This window comes from Schistocerca nitens, chromosome 6 (genome assembly GCF_023898315.1).
Source record: "Schistocerca nitens isolate TAMUIC-IGC-003100 chromosome 6, iqSchNite1.1, whole genome shotgun sequence".
NCBI lineage: Eukaryota > Metazoa > Arthropoda > Insecta > Orthoptera > Acrididae > Schistocerca > Schistocerca nitens.
The window spans coordinates 184845566-184867868 of NC_064619.1; the positions used below are offsets into that span (position 1 = coordinate 184845566).

Consider the following 22303-nt stretch of genomic DNA (forward strand, 5'->3'; position numbering starts at 1 on the left):
GTGGACATTTGTCCAATAGCGATCAAACATCTTTGGCGGTGTGAGAGTCTTTGTAACAGTGCTACATGACTTCAGTGCAAGCTGGACACACAATTGACTAGATGCTCTGTACTTGTTCTCTGTTTAATGAGGAGTGTTCTTTTGATCCAAGTGTGTCATCTCTAATAGTGGTTTACTACCAGTGTAGTGTAACACTTCCTACAACTTGATTATACTAGAATGTCTCAGAGCATATAGCTATCTGCTTCTGTATGCAGTACATTACTGCTAGTCATACAGCTTTTCTTGCCATGCATCTAACAGAACTTTTTAATCCTTGAATCTAACTGAATGGTTAATCTGTAGAAAAAATGGCTCTTGTTGTATGTTTTAATTTTTTTGGAAAGGTTGGGATTAACAGTTTCTTAATTTATGTTATGCTTGGAAGAACATTCAAGAGACAAATCCAGCATACACGTGGGGCAAATTCTCTTTGAAGGAGCAGTGAAGAAGGAATTGTCAGCGAGATAAGAAACATGATTTGAATGGCAAGACACTTGTACAAAATCTTCCAGAAGCTTCCAGGATTATAAAAAGAGGCATTATATGTAGATGGTCAGAAAGCAAAATGTACATAGCAAGAATAAATTCCAGTATCAAGCAGCATTGCAATAGGTAAGGATCTGTATTTAGAGAACCTGATAAATTCTTAAGTAGTAAATGGTGAAAGTGGTAATGGAGAAAGAGGATTTACATCCTGAGAGATTTGGTTCCAAAACACTTAGCAAAATGTTCGTTTCAGACTAGATAAAATCTCTGAATGCTCCACAAAATAAAAGGGTGTCAGAAACAGAGGTAGGGAATATTATATTAACACTGAAAAACAAAAATTCTGCAGGTTGGGATGGGATGCCCAAAAAAGTTCTCAAGTTTGTGCTTAAAATAATAGGAAACCCACAATTTATAATAACAAACCATTCTTTTGAACGTGGACATTTTCCAGAGGTGCTATACTGCTGTTCAAAAAAGAGTCAAGAGAGGACATGGAAATTGTTGTCCCTTATCTCTTCTTCCAGTCCTGTCAAAAGTATTCAAAAAAGCTCTGCCATCCAGATTCAAAATTTTATTGAAAAATATGGGATTATTTTGAAAAATCAATTTGGCTTACAATATAGAAATTGCAATTAACAAGTTTGTTGACAAGATTAGTACATCATTAGACAATCAGAATGGAGTTGCAGGGATATTTTGTGACCTCAAAAAAGCCTTTGACTCAGTAAATCATGCACTTCATAACCATAAACTTGACAGTCATAGAATTAGGGGCAGTGTTCTGTATTGATTTACTGTGTACCTGTGCAATAGGAAACAAAGAGCGGTGTCTCTGCAAATGCAGGAAATTATTCTTCTAAATAGAAGACAGTAACACAATATGTCCTTCAAGGTTCTGTGCTAGGACCTATATTGTTTCTGTTCTAAATTAATGACCTGTCAATCAATATAAATGCCCCACTGGTTTTATCTGCAGATGAAACACCTGTATTAATTGAGGAGCATGAACCAGAAACTCTCCTGTGTGAGTCATTAGTACAATAGATCATTTAGAAATAGATTAACCCAGAACATCCCAAAACCCATGTGATCCATTTCAGAACAAAACAGTCAACACCCCAGGAAATTAAAAGAAACCATAAAAATCAAATTCTATAAGAAGTGGATTCTATGAAACTTTTAGGATTAAACCTAGACAAGAATTTAAATTGGAGTAAACATGTGGGATGTCTAGTTAAAAAGAAAAAAAAGAAGAAAAGAACACATGGCCATAGGGAAAATAGCACACCAGTTAATTATAAGGTACAATATAGTTTTTTAGTGAAGTTTGAACAGCTTAATGCACATACTGAAATTATAGAAAAGAATTATTAGGAACATATGTGCTGTGTATCCATTAAAAATATGAAATTATTAACACTGTCCTCCCTGTATATCTATGATATTATCATTTTTTTAGGTAGGAATTTAGAATTATGCAACAAGAACTGCTTTGATCACATGCACAATACAAGAAATGAAGAAAATTTTATGCTCTTGCTTGTTGTTTTAACTTATAGCCTCAGGCTCTCCAGTATATAGGAATGAAAATTTACAACAAACTAAAAGCAAAGAACATTCTAAGTCTGAACCTATATTCACTTTAATGAAAGCTACATGATATGCTACTTCAGCAATGCTAATATTCAGTTGAAGATTTCATGAAGCATTATCTGAAATTTGAGGAGGATGTAGTTTATCAGTTGTCTTGTTATGTAAATATGTAAAGGTATCTTTTCACAAAAAAGTTACTTAATGTTTAAATACTGCTCCATCTCATCACTATAATCTCACTAATCAGTGAAATTGTATTAACCATATTTTGACAAGTCTTCTGTACTCTAATCAAATGATTAGCATATGCTTGTTATGAGATGAATAAACCACAATTCACAATGTGTTAAACACAATATTGTTGACTACCTTTCCATCACTCTGAATCCTAAACAAGAAGGCAACATCGACATGAAAATTATTGTTATTTAATTGTATTGTGGTTGTGTAGTCAACTACAGATCAGCGACAAAAATCATCAAATTGTGTATGTATTGAGAAGTGTGCTTAAGAATCCCAAGAGCCTTAAAGATGCTTATGTGAGATGTAAAGTTATATACAGTACACAATATTCTCACAGTTCATTTCAAATGAATAAACACTTTATTTACTTTATTGCACTGCCCCAGAAGATCATTCTAAATGACAAGGAGTGAAAATATGCAGAATAAGCTAACACTCTTGTCTTTAAGTCAGCAAAATGAGAGATGCTTCCAAGAGCTAAAAATACTGAACTGTATTCTTGATTAGCTTATATTTGTGTTGACTACATTTCAACTTACTGTCTAGTTAGATCTCAAAAGGAGTTTATACACAGCATACCATTAATGTCTACTTCTGGCACTAGCAGGTCTGTGTAGCCATTATCAGAGTTGTTCGGAATGAATTTTTCATTCTGTAGTAGCGTGTGAATTGTTTTGAAACTTCACAGAAGCTACCAGGAGTTTTAAAACGTGGCACATTCTCACACCGAGTGAAAATTTCTTATTAGAAAAAAAATCGTTTAGGTTGTGGCTAAGCCATTCCTCTGTAGTATCCTTTCTTCCAGGAGTGTTAGTCCAGTAAGGTATGCAGGAGAGCTTCTGTGAAATTTGGGAGGCAAGAGAGGAGGTACTGTTGTGGTAAAGCTGTGAGGGCAGGTCATGTCTGTGTAGTTCAGTCAGGGCAACTGTGAAAGGCAAGTTGGTGGATTTGACTACAAGTTCAACAGCCATTTTTAATCTGCTAGGAAGTCTTTGGCAAGGTTGAGTTTGAACCCTTGTGCCATCAGCAAATGTTAAAATTATTGAACTGTCTTTTAAAGTCACTGGAAGAAGAGTAGACCCAGTATTGATCCCACATATTTTGTTCCCCCATGTTGTAGTTCCCTCCATGAACCATGGACCTTGCCATTGGTGGGGAGGCTTTCGTGCCTCAGCGACACAGATAGCCGTACCGTAGGTGCAACCACAACGGAGGGGTATCTGTTGAGAGGCCAGACAAACGTGTGGTTCCTGAAGAGGGGCAGCAGCCTTTTCAGTAGTTGCAGGGGCAACAGTCTGGATGATTGACTGACCTGGCCTTGTAACACTAACCAAAACGGCCTTGCTGTTGTGGTACTGCGAACGACTGAAAGCAAGGGGAAACTACAGCCGTAATTTTTCCCGAGGGCTTGCAGCTTTACTGTATGGTTAAATGATGATGGCGTCCTCTTGGGTAAAATATTCCGGAGGTAAAATAGTCTCCCATTCGGATCTCTGGTCAGAGACTACACAGGAGGAAGTCGTTATCAGGAGAAAGAAAACTGGCGTTCTACGGATCGGAGCGTGGAATGTCAGATCCCTTAATCGGGCAGGTAGGTTAGAAAATTTAAAAAGGGAAATGGGTAGGTTAAAGTTAGATATAGTGGGAATTAGTGAAGTTCGGTGGCAGGAGGAACAAGACTTTCGGTCAGGTGATTACAGGGTTATAAATACAAAATCAAATAGGGGTAATGCAGGAGTAGGTTTAATAATGAATAAAAAAATAGGAGTGTGGGTTAGCTACTACAAACAGCATAGTGAACGCATTATTGTGGCCAAGATAGACACAAAGCCCATGCCTACTACAGTAGTACAAGTTTATATGCCAACTAGCTCTGCAGATGATGAAGAAATAGATGAAATGTATGACGAGACAAAGAAATTATTCAGGTAGTGAAGGGAGACAAAAATTTAATAGTCATGGGTGACTGGAATTAGTCAGTAGGAAAAGGGAGAGAAGGAAACATAGTAGGTGAATATGGATTGGCGGGAAGAAATGAAAGATGAAGCCGCCTTGTAGAATTTTGCACAGAGCATAACCTAATCATAGCTAACACTTGGTTCAAGAATCATAAAAGAAGGTTGTATACCTGGAAGAATCCTGGAGATACTAAAAGGTATCAGATAGATTATATAATGGTAAGACAGAGATTTAGGAACCAGGTTTTAAATTGTAAGACATTTCCAGGGGCAGATGTGGATTCTGACCACAATCTATTGGTTATGAACTGTAGATTGAAACTGAAGAAACTGCAAAAAGGTGGGAATTTAAGGAGATGGGACCTGGATAAACTGAAAGAACCAGAGGTTGTAGAGAGTTTCAGGGAGAGCATAAGGGAACAATTGACAGGAATGGGGGAAAGAAATACAGTAGAAGAAGAATGGGTAGCTCTGAGGGATGAAGTAGTGAAGGCAGCAGACGATCAAGTAGGTAAAAAGACGAGGGCTAATAGAAATCCTTGGGTAACAGAAGAAATATTGAATTTAATTGGTGAAAGGAGAAAATATAAAAATGCAGTAAATGAATCAGGCAAAAAGGAATACAAACATCTCAAAAATGAGATCGACAGGAAGTGCAAAATGGCTAAGCAGGGATGGCTAGAGGACAAATGCTTGTCTCACTAGGGGTAAGATAGATACTGCCTACAGGAAAATTAAAGAGACCTTTGGAGAGAAGAGAACCACTTGTATGAATATCAGGAGCTCAGATGGCAACCCAGTTCTAAGCAAAGAAGGGGAGGCAGAAAGGTGGAAGGAGTATATAGAGGGTTTATACAAGGGCGAAGTACTTGAGGACAATATTATGGAAATGGAAGAGGATGTAGATGAAGACGAAATGGGAGATAAGATACTGCGTGAAGAGTTTGACAGAGCACTGAAAGGCCTGAGTCGAAACAAGGCCCCGGGAGTAGACAACATTCCATTAGAACTACTGATGGCCTTGGGAGAGCCAGTCGTGACAAAACTCTACCATCTGGTGAGCAAGATGTATGAGACAGGCGAAATACCCTCAGACTTCAAGAAGAATATAATAATTCCAATCCCAAAGAAAGCAGGTGTTGACAGATGTGAAAATTACCGAACTATCAGTTTAATAAGTCACAGCTGCAAAATACTAACGCAAATTCTTTACAGACAAATGGAAAAACTGGTAGAAGCGGACCTCGGGGAAGATCAGTTTGGATTCCGTAGAAATGTTGGAACACGTGAGGCAATGCTAACCTTACGACTTATCTTAGAAGAAAGATTAAGAAAAGGCAAACCTACGTTTGTAGCATTTGTAGACTTAGAGAAAGCTTTTGACAATGTTAACTGGAATACTCTCTTTCAAATTCTGAAGGTGGCAGGGGTAAAATACAGGGAGCAAAAGGCTATTTACAATTTGTACAGAAACCAGATGGCAGTTATAAGAGTCGAGGGGCATGAAATGGAAGCAGTGGTTGGGAAAGGAGTGAGACAGGGTTGTAGCCTCTCCCCGATGTTATTCAATCTGTATATTGAGCAAGCAGTAAAGGAAACAAAAGAAAAATTCGGAGTAGGTATTAAAATTCACGGAGAAGAAGTAAAAACTTTGAGGTTCGCCGATGACATTGTAATTCTGTCAGAGACAGCAAAGGACTTGGAAGAGCAGTTGAACGGAATGGACAGTGTCTTGAAAGGAGGATATAAGATGAACATCAACAAAAGCAAAACGAGTATAATGGAATGTAGTCAAATTAAATCGGGTGATGCTGAGGGAATTAGATTAGGAAATGAGACACTTAAAGTAGTAAAGGAGTTTTGCTATTTAGGGAGTAAAATAACTGATGATGGTCGAAGTAGAGAGGATATAAAATGCAGACTGGCAATGGCAAGGAAATCGTTTCTGAAGAAGAGAAATTTGTTAACGTTGAGTATAGATTTAAGTGTCAAGAAGTCTTTTCTGAAAGTATTTGTATGGAGTGTAGCCATGTATGGAAGTGAAACATGGACGATAACTAGTTTGGGCAAGAAGAGAATAGAAGCTTTCGAAATGTGGTGCTACAGAAGAATGCTGAAGATAAGGTGGGTAGATCACGTAACTAATGATGAGGTATTGAATGGGATTGGGGAGAAGAGAAGTTTGTGGCACAACTTGACTAGAAGAAGGGATCGGTTGGTAGGACATGTTTTGAGGCATCAAGGGATCACAAATTTAGCATTGGAGGGCAGCGTGGAGGGTAAAAATCGTAGAGGGAGACCAAGAGATGAATACACTAAGCAGATTCAGAAGGATGTAGGTTGCAGTAGGTACTGGGAGATGAAGAAGCTTGCACAGGATAGAGTAGCATGGAGAGCTGCATCAAACCAGTCTCAGGACTGAAGACCACAACAACAACAACAATATGTTGTAGTTGTATGTATGTATTGAACTGGGGACCTAGCAATGATGGAGAGGCTTTGTGCCCACTGTAGCCCTCAGTAGTACACAACCCCACAACAGTCTACAGCAGTCCACTCACCCCATCGCCGCCCCACACCGAACCCAGGGTTATTGTGCAGTTTGGACCCCAGTGGACATCCGCCCCCCCCCCCCTCCCCCAAGGAAGGAACATCTCATTCCAGATAAGTGTAACCCCAGTGTTTGCTTGGTAGAGTAATTATAGTGTACGCTTACGTGGAGACAGTGTTTGCACAGCAATCGCCGACATGGTGTAACTAAGGCAGAATAAGGGACCCAGCCCACATTTGTGAAGGCAGATGGAAAACCGCTTTAAAAACCATCCACAGGCTGGCCGGCACACTGACTGGACCTGGACACAAATCCGCCAGGTGGATTCGTGCTGGGGACCGGCATGCCTTCCCACTCAGGAAGCAGCGCGTTAGACCACATGGCTAGCCGGGCGTGCATGTTGAGGTTACTTTCATACCTGTCAAATAGTCTGACAGTGAGACCCTATACTTTCTGTTATGAAGGTATGCCTCCATCCATGCAGGAGGGTTGCCATTAATGCCATTGTTTGCAAAGTAGAAGTTTGTGGTCCACATCTACATCTACATCTACATCTACATTTATACTCCGCAAGCCACCCAACGGTGTGTGGCGGAGGGCACTTTACGTGCCACTGTCATTACCTCCCTTTCCTGTTCCAGTCCCGTATGGTTCGCGGGAAGAACGACTGTCTGAAAGCCTCCGTGCGCGCTCTAATCTCTCTAATTTTACATTCGTGATCTCCTCGGGAGGTATAAGTAGGGGGAAGCAATATATTCGATACCTCATCCAGAAACGCACCCTCTCGAAACCTGGCGAGCAAGCTACACCATGATGCAGAGCGCCTCTCTTGCAGAGTCTGCCACTTGAGTTTATTAAACATCTCTGTAATGCTATCACGGTTACCAAATAACCCTGTGACGAAACGCGCCGCTCTTCTTTGGATCTTCTGTATCTCCTCCGTCAACCCGATCTGGTACGGATCCCACACTGATGAGCAATACTCAATTATAGGTCGAACGAGTGTTTTGTAAGCCACCTCCTTTGTTGATGGACTACATTTTCTAAGCACTCTCCCAATGAATCTCAACCTGGTACCAGCCTTACCAACAATTAATTTCATATGATCATTCCACTTCAAATTGTTCCGCACGCATACTCCCAGATATTTCCTGACAGTCTTAAATATGCTGTAGTAACACCGATCTATAAAATTGAAGTAAACAAACCATTTATAGTTACAGAACTACTCCATTCTTTCCAGTTGTGTCACAAGCACTTGAGAATATGGTCTATGAAGTAACACTGATGCTCCACACAGTCGAAGGCTTTGGTGAGTCACAAAATACACCAGTAGGATAATTTTTGTTGTTTAAGTGTGCCAGGACTACATTTGTGAAGTTTTGTATTGCTTTCTCTGTGGAGAATTCCTTATGAAAACCAATCTGAGAGGCAGTTGACAAAGTCAGCTAAATTTCCTGTCTGACATGCTCCACACCCATGAGAATCATCTCATTTTTGGGTCTATGGAACAAAAACTGCTTCTAATCTAATCTAAATGCATCAGTGTTACTTCATAGACCATATTCTCAAGTGCTTGTGACACAACTGGAAAGAATGGAGTAGTTCTGTAACTATAAATGGTTTGTTTACTTCAATTTTATAGATCGGTGTTACTACAGCATATTTAAGACTGTCAGGAAATATGAATGGTGGGCTCCATGTGGTTCCCAAGTTGTGCAGTGGCCATAAACCATAAAATTACCAAATAAGCAGCAACCAGTTGCAAAATCATGTTTTATTTATTCACTTTTGCAAATCAATTTCAACTGATTAACAGCCATCATTGGTGCTTTCAGCAATATGTGCCCTGAGTAGTAATACTGTCTTAAGCAGAGGTCAAACATGATTTGCAAAAGTGAATAAATAAAACATGATTTTGTGACTGATTGCTGCATATTTGGTAATATAATGTCAGGAAATATGTCCCGAGTAATCGATTGGTTACAAAGATAGCTTAAGGATAGTGGTATCAAGTCAGCACACGTTTTAAATATTCTACTGGAAACAACCGGCAGAATTTTTTGTTACCTGATGAAGTTTGTAATCTCCTTAGGGCAGGCTGTTCCAGCTCAAGTAACCACCTGTGAACATTCAAATGCCTGCAGACACAGACAAACAGCTGACATGAGGGCAGTCAATGAACCAAGCTGTAGCCTGTGTGATCCTATTGCCCTGGCTAAGTGCCCACAGGCAGAGTAGACCAAGTGGCTTGTGCACAACAGAACATGGTGAAACCAGACTATGTGGTGGGTAGCCTAGCCCACCTGCACCTGTCCATGGGAGAGCTGATGAGCATTTGTGGGCACCCATATCCCATGGGACAGCACTGGACAGCCTGCCCAGGGGGTTGTATTTTTCAAACTAATGTTGATATTGCATGTAGTGTTTGCACAACTAAATCTAATGCATCTGTATTTAGTTGTTTATTAATGGATGCAACATTTGCTGCCATTGTGAGGAAGTGGCCAATAATCTGAAAGTGCCACAATTTCAACTAGAGCTATTTTCTGGGGTCTCAGTTTCATTTGGGTTGCTATTTTTATTTGTTTCTTATTTAACAATGTTTCAAATTGTTTTTGTCTTACTATTGGAGTGCTTTGGATGTGTAGTCCCTCCCTACCTCCTTGGGCTGGTTCAGCTTGTATCTGTGGAGACATACTCTGTTCTGTTAGAAATACTAAATCTACCAGTCTGATATTTCACAGCATTGCAATGGGATTAACAATTTGCCCTTTTTACTTATGAAAGCTTTTGTATCTCTTCATTTAATACACTAAAAGAATAGTTATCTGTACTTCCAGTATGGACCAAACTGAACAGTATTTGAATCATATTTGTACTAACTGATTCTGTAAGTATCCTGCTACTGTGCCTCTAATTTCAGACGCATTACACTCCTTCCAATCTTTTCAAAATGTTTTAAGAAAGTAGGCAATGATGAAACACTGACCTCTCGCATTAGATTTTGTAAAGTTTTAACTACAGAGAAAGACACCCAATATCTCATAAACAGAATCCCAGTGGAGCTAAACTGATGATATATTTTGTAACATTACCTAAGCCTTTAATTGGCTGGACCACAAAACTGTAAATGGCAAACTAAAGGTTTCGTTATTAATAACATCTGTCTTGCATGGCTGAAATCTTACTTTCTTAACAGGAAGCAGTGCATGTTATTGAAAAACTGTCATGAAACTAACATCAAATCGGGGCGGATGGGGGGAGTTGAAGGGATTTGGAGGGGGATGGAAGGGGTCAAGACATTAGAGAGAAGAATGACTAATGGTTCCACTCTTGTTCTTCACCTATGTTAATGATTATCTAATGATTGTAAAGGGAGTTAAAAAACTGTAATGTTTGCTGATCAGATACAGCTCAGCTGATAACTGAACAAGCCTATAAGTGGTCCACAGCTAACAGTTAACATCTTAATCTCATAACAACTCCTAGTATATGATTTGAAATGAGCAAAACTGAGGTCTAGCATCAGAAGCAGACACTGTGTGTTAAATGTCTTGAGGTTTAAGCCAGTAACAAGTTAAAATGGAGTCAACATGAATTTAAACTAATAGAGAAGCTCAGTTCAACATGTTTTGCCCTTAGAAGCATCTCTCATTTTGTTGAAACAAAGACAAGAGTGTTGATTTATTTTGTATATTTTCACAAGCTTTTGTCCCATGGAATGATATTCTGTGGCAGTGAAACTAAAGTAAATAAAGTGTTTGTACAGCAGAAGTAAGGCATAAAAAAACTGTGTAAAAAAGGATAATCATAAACCTTGCAAATGCCTTTTCAAGCAGCTTCAAATTCTTATACTCACTTCGCAGTATATTTTCTCCTTAAGGGGAGTCGGATGGTTCTATCTCGGCCATGTTAAATTATATGACTGTAGGAACATTTTTCTCTCTAACTAACTGACATACTATCATGATTTGTTTTATTGTGTTCCTTATATCTTTATCTTCATTTTAAACTGATAAGTCTTAAAAATAGCAAAAATTTATATTTAAAAAATGTTTTTTTAAAGTAGCCATAAAAACTGCAATTTTTTTACTTTAATTAAATTTATACCATAGTTCTTTAAAAGATATTCATATTTCGTCAGTTTAAATCAACAACTAACAAATAAGGAACAATTTTTAAAAAATCATGTTGGTAACATTAATAGTAGCCAAGGAAAATGTTCCTAACCATTGAAAAACACAGTTGTCAGGGAAATGCAACTAAAGATAAGACTATTAAACAATGATTTTATTCTTACTTTATTACATTCCAGCTTTGTATGAAGGTCTACCTGGATCTTCTAGTTCTTCAAACTGGTCCTCAATCTTTCTTCTTGCTTGCTGTGTGGCAGCAACAATTTTTCTCAATTTCTGTGACAGATTTGTCTGCTTTTTTAATCCGAAGTTCGTCTTCCTTTTTCAAAAACTTGACACAGTTCTCGCCTGGAGATATGCCTAGATGACTCAAAATTTTACACTTTGCTAAATTTCCTTCATTGAAACTTGTAATAGCTTTGTACACTCCCAACTGAAATCTAGTCATCAAAATAAAAGTTGCTTTTTGTAGCCATGAGCATACAACATTGTTGAACGACTCTGATGGATTTTGCTTTCCACCATGTAGGCACTCTCAAGAGGTCAGGATGGGCCAAATCTCTAAATATGGGTTTTATTTGTTCCATGACAGCGAAAGGAAGATGAGTGTGGTCATTGTGGTCATAAGGCTCATTTTTCTCTTGGGCTTTTTGGAATTTGCATCAACTTGTCTCACCTTTGGGGCATAGTCTGTGTCCAGATGTGTCTTTGTTGGTAGCCGTCAAATAAAAAAATTCTGCCCAGACCGCTGCCTTCATGTCCTTTAGAGTTTTTGTAGCATTCCTTCTTATAGCTAGGCCATAATATAGTTGTATTTGATTTATAGCCTCACCAGTAAGGCAGCCACGACCCCCGATGGTTTTGCCATTCGGAAGTTTTGTTTTCCCAAGTTTCTGTTTCAATTTCCTGAGGCGACTACCAATCCGCTACTGGATGTGACCATAACATTCCAATTTCTCAATTGAGAAGTTGTGACCATATGGTTTGGCCTCACAAACCTTGGGGTAAGAAGCACTGTCCCTGTCTCCTAAATAATACTTGTACCGCACTCCATATTTCGGCAGCGATTCTTGGAACATTTCCACAATCCTTTTACCTCCATTCCTCCACTTACTCCAGAGTAGTTAGCTAGGCACTCAGCATCATGATTGTTGGTCGTTCTATTTTCGCATCTGCAATACTTGGATAAAATTTTAAGACCAATTACCTTGCCTGTGTTTTCTGCTGTTGCAGTTACAATTCCATTGAGTGAAGTGTGGCCCCTACATTGCCACGATCCGTCAAATATTGCTGTCAAGTCTCTATTACCATTGTTTTCACTGACACTTTCTTCAACAGCAGCCTTCATACTCTCTTCACAGACCTCCTTTGCAGCATCTCAAAGCATCTTATTGTAATATTTGAAAGCTGGCGGAGTCGGAAAGTTCATTACACCACAGAAAGTTTTCGCCACTTCTTCACCTTTTCTAATATATCAGAATGTATAGGCTAATCGAACACTCACTTCTGATTGTTTAGTGACTGGTAAGCATGGAGAATTAGTAGTGGACACTTCAAAAGAACAGTCGCTGCACTTTATTACTATTGGTACTTGTAAGCCTAGCCTGGTTCCAGTAGAGACGGTAAGGGATCCTTTACATTTTATGCACACTGCAATTTGGCTAACTAGGCTACCTAATCTGTTGATATTAATGATATCATAGCAACCTTCTTCTTTTCCATATATCTCATATTTAGCCAAGTTACGGGTAAGCTTCTTAGAAGAAGAGCTTGTTTTAGAAGCACAAGCAGCTTCAGTACTAGTACTAGGCCTAGGCTCACCTTCACAATGAACTTCCACTTCAGATTCACCACGATGCAAAAACTGTTTTTGGCTACATCTCCCCCCACCAAAAATTGTTTTTGGTTACATCTCCCCCCTCCCCCACTGAACTCATGTTTTCTTTTCTTGTTTTGTATTCATGGCATTTTTACATAATATAAACTTATTTGCTGGGATCTAAACACTGAAATATGAATATCATAAACAAACTTCACAAAACAAAGAACTGAAAACAGCAAAGTAGACTGGCAGCTGTTTTCATCATTGTTGCGAACAGTATTTAATCAGTGTTACCAACTATGATTTCAAACAGCTGTACTATAACAAGTAGTCACTAGCAAGTAAAAAGAAGGTTGAGTTCATGAAAAGTGGGTGTTGCAGGGTGTTACTAAAATGCTTGTAAAATGAAACCACTCAACATAAATTAATAAATTTGGTATCAATTTAAACCCAAATATATGCGTAACAAAAAAGGTGCAAAAAATAAAAATCAAAAATTTTGAACCCAACAACCATCTGACTCCCCTTAATGGTTTATGTAAATGACAATAAAAATCAGTTTCAAATCATCTGTGATCTATAAAATCACAGTGCAAGGCGTAAAAATTATTTTCTAGTAGCCTTTGCCTCCTTCTCTTGGTACAGAGTAGAGGTATGCACACTGGTACAAATGTATTTGTCAGGTTCTTAATGTAAAACAAAAGAAAACTGGGATTACTAACTAATTTAGAACAAAATAAAAAACACTCTCTGTTAACTGCTCTTTCCAAAAATTTTTTGAATACATAGATTCAAGGATTGAAAAGTTCTTTTAACTACATGATAAGTAGTGGCTTTTGTTGTGTAGTTAACACTCACTATTTACAGGTGATGTTACCTATTTTGTGTAATCAAGTAACTATTAAGCTACCGACAGCAGATAAACAGCAACAATTTAATATAACTGAAGATGCAGCAGCATTTGTCAAAATATCGTTTTCTGTACTTGCTTAATATTACCCAGTATGTGTGAATAGCATTAAGGAGAATAGTGATAGCTTGCTTTTAATACAGTGAATAGATTAAGTTTCTATGACTGCATTGTCTTTTGTTAATGTATAGCTTGAGTCATTTTACATCCCTGCAGGTTCATCTTCAAGTTGGGGTCCATGGGACATGGTGAACAGTTGAATTAATATGTCTGCCTAACTGTCTGTCATAACTGTTAATACTACTCTCAAACTAAAGGAAAAGCAATGTTTTAAACTATGTTGAGCACTCCCACATGAACACAGTATTATTCCTGAAAGAGGACATATTTACTTCAAATTGCTCTTGATAGGAATGTTACAATATTATAATATTGTTCCTGAAACAGAACACTTATATACACTTACACATGCTATTAATACCTCTGCCACCCTGATTATAGTATTTTTTCCAAAGCAAACCACATATACTTGCAGTTGATTTTTTAATACTTCTACCATGTTTATATTATTATTCCTGAAATAGAACGCACTAAAATTAAAGCCTGGGACAAGCCTGACTGGGCTGTTGGCTTGAGTGTAAGTAATGTGTACAGCCTTTCTTTGCCACAGCACTAGAAGGGGATAGGGTGTAAGTCCAGTGCCCCGACTGCCTTTTACTCTCAGGAGTGATCCCCAGTGCTCATTTGATACAGGTTGAGTGGACTTGGGCAGTCCTATCTGGGATTGAACTCAGGATCTCCAGGGCTGGAGTCTAGTGCTCTGCCCACCAAATATTGTTCGTGAAAGTGTTCTACTGATTACTGTCTTATTTTTATAACCCTCTATGAAACTGTTCATAATACTGTGGCAGGTGAGTGGAATTTTCCTTTGCTTTCCACATAAATGATGATCGAGTTTCCTGTCTAAAAAATAATTTCATTACTTGATTGTGACAGCCTTTGCTTGAACTGTTACTTGTTCACTTGTGTCAACTCCATGCCCAGGAATTGGATTGTTACTCTGTTTCTCAAAAAAAAAAAAAAAAAAAAAAAAAAAATTGTTTATGTAACTCATCACCCATACTTCTGAACAAGATCTAGAAACAAGCTTGACAGCATTTACAATATCTTCAGGGGCAGAACGTTAATCACAATCACAGTGCCGGATCCCATCAACTAATAACTGAAAAATTGTTCATGTAAAATTTTTCATCTGAATTTCTTTGCTGTTAGTTTGCCCTGTTTTCTAACTCATCTAGTTTGTGCCTATAACCATTAGCTGTCACACCATGTGTTCTTTAGGAAGCCTCAACTTCATCTCAATAATGTTCCAGTTTTAATTATCTGCACGGCTGGCAGTTAATATTGCAACACCATGAACACAACATGCAACAAACATCAAGCTGACATGAAGTGTACTACATGTCTGTTTAAGCAAATATGTTTCGTAGCAACAACACAAGGTAGATAGGAATTACATCACTTACGTTTTGTGCATAGGAACAATTATGCTTTATATTTAGAAATAACTTTTTAATTCTGGCTGTTTGTGATGCTATGGCTCACATCAGTAGGGATCACAAGACTGTCACAGATCTGATGGGCTGAGCAGGGCCACATTCAATGCTATGCAGATCTCTACAGTCCCAAGCAACTAACACCTAAGAGGACAAACATATTGTTCTCTCAGTTATGCAGTATGGCACAGCTGTATCATGTACTTAAGAGTCAGGAATTGAGTGACTTTGCAGCAAGACAAGTACCCTTACAGTCAGTGTTAAAAAGAGTTTGGCCATTTCAGTCTTGTATTTCAGTGAATAGTCGTAGTAAAGCTGTAAAACTTGGTTAATGGGTTCAACACTTGTATTGTGCACATTCTGTAAGTTTTAAGTCATTTGATTCACCAATTTTCCTCCCCCATGTCATTCAAACTCGTTAATAAATTTTGGCCCAATGAAACTTCCCCCAAGTTTATTTACATGATCTCTTCACATACTTTGTTTTAAGAAGCTCCTCTTCTGTGACCTTATTGTTGAGTAGCTTGTTCATAGAACTTTCAGATATAATTACTCCTATCCACAGCCAGATAAGTAACTGCAGCCAAGTTGCAGATTAACTGATATCTCATTATGATGAAAAGAATATATTGAATTTTTTAATAATACTTATGTGTTGAAATTGGCTTGATGCCAGTTTTTTAGGAGATGCCCAGGTCATATTTTCAACCTACATAATGAAATACTAGTTTTTACATCAGATAATCTTGTAATGTCCCCTCTTCCATGTCATATTCATACTAATTTTACAGCCTGGATAATTAATTACAACATCATAACACCAACTTCAATAACTCTCTCCTTAACTAACTTCAAATGCACTCACAAACAACTCCTATCTCTCTCTTGGCCTTGCAACAGCTCTTATATAAAAATGTAACAATCCGTAATGATAAACTCATTATCATTATTGATACTTTTATAAAACTATAATGAAAAATTACAAATTACAAAAACTTATTGTTGCACCTAAATTTTACAATAAAGAGCAAAGTGTTTGGCACAGTTTGTTTTCTTATGCAATTTCTTTTTCTACAAAATTTTGTTATATTTGAATATGCACAGACATACAGGTTAACCCTTAAATGTAAAAGTTTTGCCATTGTTGCTGGGTATGGGAATTAGCAAAACTGACATTGGTCTCACTCCTAAGCGATACTTAGAGGCGAGACCAATGTCAGTTTTGATAGTTCCCATACCCAGCAACAGATGGCAACACTTATCTGCAAGATTTTACCTTTGAGGTTAGCTCATTTTCCTTGCGTGTTTTCAATTCCTTTTAAAATAGTGCTAATTTCTTCTACATTATCTAATGATTTTGATTTCTAAAATTAATGTGCATTCCAACTCTAAAGTTACATTGTTTGATTCAACAAGTACATTGTAGATTATGTTATACATTACTAAACAGCCTTATTTTTCCTAGCTGATTTTCTCAAACCTTATAAACAGTAATTTCATACAAAAAAAGCCTGTTACATAACTGACAATATTGTGAAAAACTTTGATTGCTACTCACCATATAGTTGAGATGCTGAGTCGCAAACAGGCACAAGACTGCTAAAGGAATAAGCTTTCCGCCAAAAGGCCTTCTGAATTAGACAACACACACACACACACACACACACACACACACACACACACACACACACACACACACACACATGACCACTGTCTCTGGCTGCTGAGGCCAGACTACAAGCAGCAACCCATGGTGGGAGAAGCAGTCTGGCTGGTGGGACAGGGAGGGGGAAGGATTGCAGGGTAGGAGTGGCGGATGGTGGAGTGCTGTTTGTGGAAGCATGCAGGCATGAGATGGGGAGAAGACAGGGCAGCTAGGTGCAGTCAGGGGGTTAGATGGTGGGCACAGAGGGGGGGGGGGGGAGAGGGGGTACAGGGGAGAGGGCACAAAAGGAAAGAAGTAAAAAGACTGTGGGTGTGTCGATGGAATAAAAGGCTGTGTAGTACTGAGGTGGGAACAGGGAAGGTTGAGTTGTTATTCTTGTAGGAACTGCTGCTGGTCAGAATTCTCAGTGAAATGCAGAGGGGAGATGAATGGAATCCACACACACACACACACACACACACACACACACACACACACACTTTATTGCTTAATGTGGAGATGCACCACGATGAGTGTACACAATGCAATAGCATACAGCAGACTTTCAATGTCAAAGATACTCCCCTCATGGGAGTTCAACCACCAATCAAAGAGTCTTCTTATCTTGCACTGGTGCTATTGATGGTGAGGTCCCCACATAGATGACCGGTGTCTGTGGTGGAACAGGCATTGCATTTGTGACGAAGCAAGCTGGAATAATTTTACTTCCCCTCTTGTTTTGCCATCTGCCTCTTTAAAATTCATTTTGTTCGTAACTAATTACCATTGACATGTGTGAGTACAACTGCATTTCCATGAAAGAGAACGGTTGGCCCTCAGCTTCAAAGAATTTAACATCAGATCTAATTTTGTGCTTCGTTTTATGTATGCAATTGATTTTCTAATTTATTTTGACTATTACTAGTTAGTATCTTTTGTTATATGGTGAAATCAGTAATTGTTTCGTAACTTAAATTCTATTGTTGATGTATAAACAAATACAAATTCTGTAATAATTTTAAACATTTGGGGGAACAACTAATAGTAATCATAAAGGATCTATTTGGCTCTATTCAAAAACATGCTAGCAAAGCCAGAATTCCAAAGTAATTATGGTAACAGTTTTGTCAAAAGCACCATATTGTTTGCATAACTGTATTTGTTAGTTTCATGATTTAAACAAATAATTCGGCTTAACCCTTGCAGTAGAAGAAACTGTTAAAAAGAACCAATTTTTCAATGTATTCAATTAATCTAATGAGTTTTGTTTTAATTGTAATTTCTGTAAATTAAACTTCAAACAATGTGTAGTTTCAGTGTATATTATTGTGAAGATGTATAAGGGCCCAATTTTTGGTCACGAGATGGTCAGTCCATGGCCGAATTTCAGACGAGGAACCTGTGTTGGTTAGAACGACAATGATGCATCAACTTAACAGTGAAATTAGTGTTACACCAACAGGCCGTGTGTTAAAGCAATGACAGTATCTGTTCCATACATACCTGATTATTCTGAAAGAAATGTGAATTATGTGGTTAAGTTGTTACTGCTTGTAGATGTTCAACAGTAAACTACTGTAGCAGTAAGTGGATGTTCACCTGGGAACTATGAATGAGGTTTATGGGAAGTTAGAACAATAGTGCACTGGCCGTATATAACTGTGTATTATTGGTGGGGGGGGTTGTGAAAATTGAAAGTAAAAGACTGTGAAACACAACTGTGCATCTGTCGGATACATCATTTATAATAGACACTACTGCACATCCACCCCTTATTGTTTCAGCCAGTAAGTTGACACCGGGACAACAAACAAAGAAACAAAGTAGGCAAACCGCTACATATGGTACTCCAACGTGAGGAGTATTGTATGTGGGCACAGTAAACTAGAACTCATGAAGGTTGACTAGGAAGTGTGAACTCGAAGTGATTTACCGTACAGATTTAAATGGAAGAGATGATACAGCCAATCAGCACTGGGGTTTCATAACGAAGAAGGTGCAGCAGCCAGTCAGTGAGCTGGTTCTATGGAAGCAGTCACTGAGTATGGGAGCAGCCAATCAGCACACAGGTGGACACAGATGATCGAGAAAAACAAGGCACATCGCCAAGAGGATTACAACTTGCCACAGCCATGCAGATGATGGACCAAGATGACAACCACAACAGCAGCAGCAGCAGCAGCAGCAGCAGTAGCAGTAGCAGCAGAGCAGTAGAAGGAGAGTGAATGAGAATAAGGTAATTTAATAGCAAAAGCTGTTTTGTATTAAGTGATACATAATGAGTGGCTTTAACGAACAAGACAGTGTGACTGAGGACAAAGCTGTAGAGGTTAAGTTTTTAAGTTGACAGAAAGACCTAAGTGGGAATGGTTCTGTAGACTATTGTAGTTATAAATCAGACATGAATGTAATTGTGAAGGATGGAGACGAAAGTCCTATTGTAAAGAGCGAAATGGATGAAAACAGTACTGAAGTGGATGAGGTCATTAAGGTTAAGGAAGAGGAATCTAGTAGCAAAGGTCAGTAAGGGCAAAAGTTTATAGCAGATGGAAATTTGGAAGCAATATTAAGGCAAATCTTGAGTAATATGAGTATGAAAGAAGACATTAGTAGGGTGGAAAAAAACATTAGTAGGATGGGAAATAATATGAAAAAATACTTTAGTAGGGTGGAAAATAGTATGAAAGAAGACATTATTAGGGATAAAGAAAACTGATAGCATTAGAACTGAGTTGGTTTGCTTAAAGGATGAACTGAAGGAAGAAATTAAAAAGGAGATTCAGGTAGTCAGCTCTAATCTTTCAGAATTAAATTAGAAGTTAGAGGCAGTAGTTAAAAGATTGTGATAATACTAATGAGAAATCAACATTGAGTAGTAACTGTGTAGAAGAGAGAGAGAAACTTTGTGATGACAATAATAGGAAGGTGGAGGTTTTTGAGAAACAATGTGCTGAAAATAGGGTTAGACTTGACAACCAGATTGATCAGATTAAAAATGATTTATAAACAGACGTAAAAACCAAGTGTGCAGTAGTGGTAGAGGAAAAACTGGAAAAAGTAAATTAAAATATAGATTCAAAATTGGCTAAAATAGAGAAAAAGGTGGAAGAAGTACAAAATCTAAAGCATAGAGAAACTGACAGTGGGTCTGATACTGACAGTAGTTGTAATGATGATAGAAATGACGAATCCAGTAGTGATGAGGATGAGGTATTTGAATGGTGGCAATGTGGTAAGTATCGAAAGAATAAAGGAGGATAATATTAGCCCTAATGAAGAGTTAGATTTTGAGAGTGGTACTGAGGAAGGTGACCATGCTATCTGTCATTTGACTGGGTCTGATATTCATTTTGATAAGCAGGATGATAGTTTTTTTCCAGGGAAAGGATTAATGAGAATTTGTTGTAGGAAGAAGATCACATGGTAAGTAAAAAGGAAGTGTGGCACTGTGTAATAACAGCAAGGGTACGAGGAATACATGTTAAGTGTTTACTGGACAGTGGTAGTGATTTGAATGGCATTTCACAGGCAAATTTTGAATCTATTAAGAGCACAGAGGGTATAGTAGTAATGCATGTTTCTGGTATAAAAATTATTGGTGCTACTTGCAAGCTATCAAAGATTGCAAGCTATCAAAGAGTGTGAAATGAGAGGTGCTATTAAATGTAGAATTGACAGGACAGTTGTTGAAATACAGTTTCTTGGTGATTCAAGATCTCAGCATTGATGTTGTATTTGAGACTAATTTCTTGTGCAATTATGAAGTAAGGGGTTCAACATTCTGTGTTGGATTCATTATGTGGCGATAATGCTTACCCCTGCTGTCTGTCTCATTTTTCATATTTCCTGAGGCAGTCAAACTCTTCTCCTATCCTATCTGTAGTTTATAAGTGAATCAGAAACATCCTGTCTTCGAATTTCATGTAATTTTGTACTGTACGATGCTTTAGTATAGGAATATTTTAGAAAAGGTTTCTGCTGTGTTTTTATATGTGTTGTGTTAGTTTTAAGTAATGGAATCATTAGAGGATGGAAGAAAGTAAATTGGTACCATGATTAAAGAATTTCCACCTGAAGTAATCAGCTCCTTAGTGCAGCAGCAGAGGCAATATGCAGTAAAAATCATCTTAAATAGTAGATATTATTATTAATTATGATATAATAGAAGTGTTTGTGTTCAGTGCAATCAGTATATGGAGATAACTACCTACCTATAGAAGTGTGTCATGGTACAGCCTTTTCTAACATTAAGGAATTACAACTTTAAACATAGTTGCCTGGAGTAATGTGTGTGGAAAGAGTAAGCAAGACTTGTATGTATATCGCCATTCAGGCTAGAATACAGTGAAATAATAGTTTGTCTAAGTGATGATTTTGTCTGATTGGTAATGAGAGTTAAGTTTGCCTTAGCATAAGGATCTGTTGCTGTGGAATGTTTCTCAGTAGAGTCAATTTTGCATTAGATAAGCAGAGCAGGTGTTTATTTATTAGGTAATGAAACAATAATGAAATAATAAAACAATGAATAATGTTAGGGTCTTAATGGTTAGGGTGCATGTCTCTGCAGTAGGGACATTTTTTGAGAATGCTCTCCACTAGCTAACAAGGTAAGAAATGTAAGTAAAATAATGGAGCTGACAGACAGGACTGAATAATGGAAAAGATAACTCTATACCAAACAAATGTGGTGTGACTGTATTGAAGATCTATTTGTTAACTGGACAACATTGGGTACTGTGTGTATTGTGCAATTCATGACACTGCAGCTGGGAATGAGAGTTTAACAGAAAGAGCAATATTTTAGTGAGGTACAAGTCATATAACGCTGCATCATTGGATCTATAGGTTATCTGAAAACTTCTATTTGTGTTCTGAACAGAAATTATGCAAAATGAAAGCAGCTGTCAAAATGTGAATGAGAGATTCTTTTAATGAATTTGAAAGCAATATTTTATCTGTAGATTCTAAAAATAACCCCAAAAAATTTTGGTCGTACGTAAAATGTATGAACGAAATAATTCAATACCTTCTCCTGCTGACAGTATGGGTAATGTAACGGATGATGATAAACAGAAGGCCGATATTCTAAACCTAGCTTTCAAAAACTCGTTTACGGTAGAGGTTCAAATGGTTCAAATGGCTCTGAGCACTATGGGACTCAACTGCTGAGGTCATTAGTCCCCTAGAACTTAGAACTAGTTAAACCTAACTAACCTAAGGACATCACAAACATCCATGCCCGAGGCAGGATTCGAACCTGCTACCGTAGCGGTCTTGCGGTTCCAGACTGCAGTGCCTTTAACCGCACGGCCACTTCGGCCGGCTACGGTAGAGGACTGCAGCACCATTCCCCCT

The 22303-nt window shown here is 38.0% G+C and overlaps 1 protein-coding gene across 9 annotated transcripts in view; it reads left to right on the plus strand.

Moving 5' to 3' along the window:
- LOC126263090 (acyl-coenzyme A diphosphatase NUDT19) overlaps positions 1–22303 on the plus strand; it is a 118609-nt gene that overhangs the window by 32378 nt on the left and 63928 nt on the right. Inside the window, exon 3 of one of the 9 annotated variants that reach the window (XM_049960099.1) lies at positions 428–654. The exons of 7 other annotated variants lie outside the window; for them this stretch is intronic. The gene's annotated coding sequence lies outside the window, so the exon portion shown is untranslated. Of the gene's footprint in view, positions 1–427; positions 655–18259; positions 19185–22303 lie in introns of all 9 variants that reach the window. One more of the 9 variants, XM_049960098.1, reaches the window with a different exon arrangement.